The sequence below is a fragment of the Helianthus annuus genome, chromosome 9 (genome assembly GCF_002127325.2).
Source record: "Helianthus annuus cultivar XRQ/B chromosome 9, HanXRQr2.0-SUNRISE, whole genome shotgun sequence".
NCBI classification, from domain to species: domain Eukaryota; kingdom Viridiplantae; phylum Streptophyta; class Magnoliopsida; order Asterales; family Asteraceae; genus Helianthus; species Helianthus annuus.
The window spans coordinates 22,038,589-22,041,584 of NC_035441.2; the positions used below are offsets into that span (position 1 = coordinate 22,038,589).

The 2,996-nt window shown below is 38.3% G+C and overlaps 1 long non-coding RNA gene across 1 annotated transcript; it reads left to right on the forward strand.

Annotated features, from left to right (window-relative positions):
• The first annotated feature begins 1,352 nt into the window (after positions 1 to 1,352).
• On the forward strand, positions 1,353 to 2,600 carry LOC110874169. The gene is made up of 2 exons (XR_002555696.2): positions 1,353 to 1,562; positions 2,346 to 2,600. It is a non-coding gene; the product is annotated as an uncharacterized LOC110874169 (long non-coding RNA).
• Positions 2,601 to 2,996: the final 396 nt, after the last annotated feature.

A 2,996-nucleotide genomic window follows, 5' to 3' on the forward strand; every position in this document is an offset into this window, starting at 1 on the left:
TGGGTTTGAGAAGCGGATGGGGTGATGAGGACGGTTTAGGACTGCTTCTGTCGTGCGGCCTGGTGGATAACTTCGTCATTCAGCATCATTCTGGCCATGTCCCAATCTGCGTTTTGAGAATTAATTAAAGGTGCGGTGGTGTCGAACTCCTTGGAGAGGCCACGAACATGTTGTAAAACAAGGCGGTCTTCAATAATCTTTTGGTCAACATCAGCAAGCTGATTCGCAAGGTCTTTAAGTTGTTTGCAATAATCATCTATGGAACTGTAGGCGGAAAGCGTGAGGTTTAAGAACTGAGTTTCCATTGCAGCAGCCTTGGCGCGCCTGTTACTAAGAAAGATCTTCTCTATCTTCAGTCATGTTTGCCGAGCCGAAGCATCGGTGTCAAGAATGCGCTGTAATAAATCATCCGATACAGTGCTATAAATCCACTGTGAGACCAGCGCGTCTAATTCCTTCCATGCGGGGTAGGTAGGGTCGGTGGAAACCAGTGGTTTGGTATCATCGAGATGATCAAGAACCCGGTATGCAGTAGCGTGAAACTTGAATAATTTTACCCAGACCGAGTAAGTCAACGTGGTGCCGTCAAGGGTTCTTATTTTGGATTGAATATTGTTCACGAAATATGCAGGGTGTAGGGAAGGGCTCGGGTTTAGGGCTGATGAAGTCGGCGCATCTGATTTGGTCATGGCCGCCAATCAAATATTGAACCGAAAAGAGGTAGGGAAGAAAAGAGAGGATATTCAGAGCCGAAGCTCTTATACCATAAAAGTGTTTATGGTGAATGTTTTTCTGTGTCTGTCATTGATAATAATAATCCCTTTATATAGGGAGAGATACAATATTCATAATCTACCTCTAATAAGGAAACGTAATCACTATACAATTATACAAGATAATGACTATCTATACAACTAATATATTTTCTAAATATATCGGCTAAGAGTTTCTTGCTGGGGCGTGACTTGATAGGAGTATAACCCCGAATCACCGGTTCAAAACAAATAATATTTAAGATGGTTCTACGGTTCGTTTGGATACAGAAAACACCACCAAACAAACGGTATGGCTGCGATGTCGTGATCGAAGATACAGATTCACCACTTGTGGTTCCGGGTCACGGGCGGACAGGTCGATTACCCGAAATACAACATGACCCCATTACACGATCTTGCACTAGATGTTTAATTAAGTTAGATAAATAAAAATAATAATTTATCTGGTTGTTAGAACTGGAATAAATATATTATATTATTTAAATTTAAATTCCACAGTTGTTGATCGATCAACCCCCAATCTAACTCTATAAAACTCCCAGTCCCTCCATCAATACCCACTCATCTGCAACTTGTCATCATCTTCATCATGAGTTACAACAATGAAAGCCAACCCTCTGTCGGTGCTCCTCCTCAGCTCAACATGAGTTACAACAATGAAAGCCATCCCCCTGTCAGTGCTCCTCCGCCACTGGGATACCCCACTAATCCTGTTCCAGAGGATGCCCCTCAGCAGCTGCAGCAAGATCAGCAACGAGGAGTTCCACGACAGGTCATCTGTTGTTGGTAATTACCAATTACTCCCCTCTCTAGATTACTCATTTATGCATTTAGTTGTGTGAGAGAATATAGTAACATGTTTTATATTTGTATTAAAATTCATCTATGCGTTCATTAATAACAAAACTCTATAAAAACATATCAACATTTAGAAAGAAATGATCCAACTAAATATCTAACTCACTGACCATGAAGAGTTTTGAAGAGGTAATTTTTTTTGAAGTTCAATTTTTAAAGTGGTAGTTATACAAAATCTAGAAAGAAAAGATCCAATTAAATATCTCTTGGAAATAATTAGAAATGGTGATAAGTAGGAACTGAGCCCCTTGCGAGGGTCACGCTGCAATGGAAATATGTCGAATTTGCATGGTTGGTGGAAATAAGGGAAAGTGGGATTTGATGATCAAGATGAACTGATCATTAGTGATAATTGACATAAGTGGAAATTGATCGTAAGTGGCAACTGATCATCTCTAGCAACTCGACTCACAGAGCGACTTTGCTTCATTAGCAAATGAGTTCCATGAGAAATAAGTCTAGTAGTATCTCTAAGCAGTGGTAACTCTATGAGATTGTAACATGGGTTGTAGTAACATAGCTAGTTACTACTGACAATAGGGTTTGAATCGCATTAACCCAATGACGTTTTTGGTCTATCTTTTCTGTCCATGAATACTTTGTATAGTAAATACGTTTACAAAAACTATTATAAAGATATGATGTAGATCTAGTTAATTCTTTGAATAGTTCAAAGGGTTGACTTTGTTTGTTAATGGTGATTGTGTGCAGTTGGGACATTCTGTGTTGCTGTTGTAGCTGCTCAGCTGAGGAGGAATAAATGGATGCTCATTGGAGTAAATGGTTACGAAGATGTTATTTGGGTTAACAAGAAGGAGGCCTGTCTCGTGATTTGAAAATTTCGTTTATCTTTTAGTGCTTTATTTTGGACATGAAAAAGTATCTTGTTGTTCCGGTTTGTTAATTTATGTTTGGTATTGTTTGTTTATGTTTATTGGTTTACGTTATTTAATGATTATTTAAATTTATTTGTTAGTTATTTCATGTTTATAAGCCACCACCTATTCAAACTTTAGAACCAAGACAACAAACTAACACGACTATTTTCGACTAATGAGTGAACGTACGGACGGACATGAAACAAGAACATAGTAATCACCTAATCAAAGTAATATGTCCGTTCATTTGCGTTCGTTAAGAATATTAATGCATGAAACGAACACGGACATATTCATATTCTCAATAAACAAGCACATGCACATCAATTTTCTTAATTGATGGACATAAACAAGAAACTTCGTTCATGTAAGTATACATTTAGTTGTGTGAGAATAAAGACCAGATTATAGCTAAGGCTCTTAAACAACGGCAGAGTGGTGTGCTTAATCAGTAGTCTTAGCCAACGTTGAAAAGTAACATATG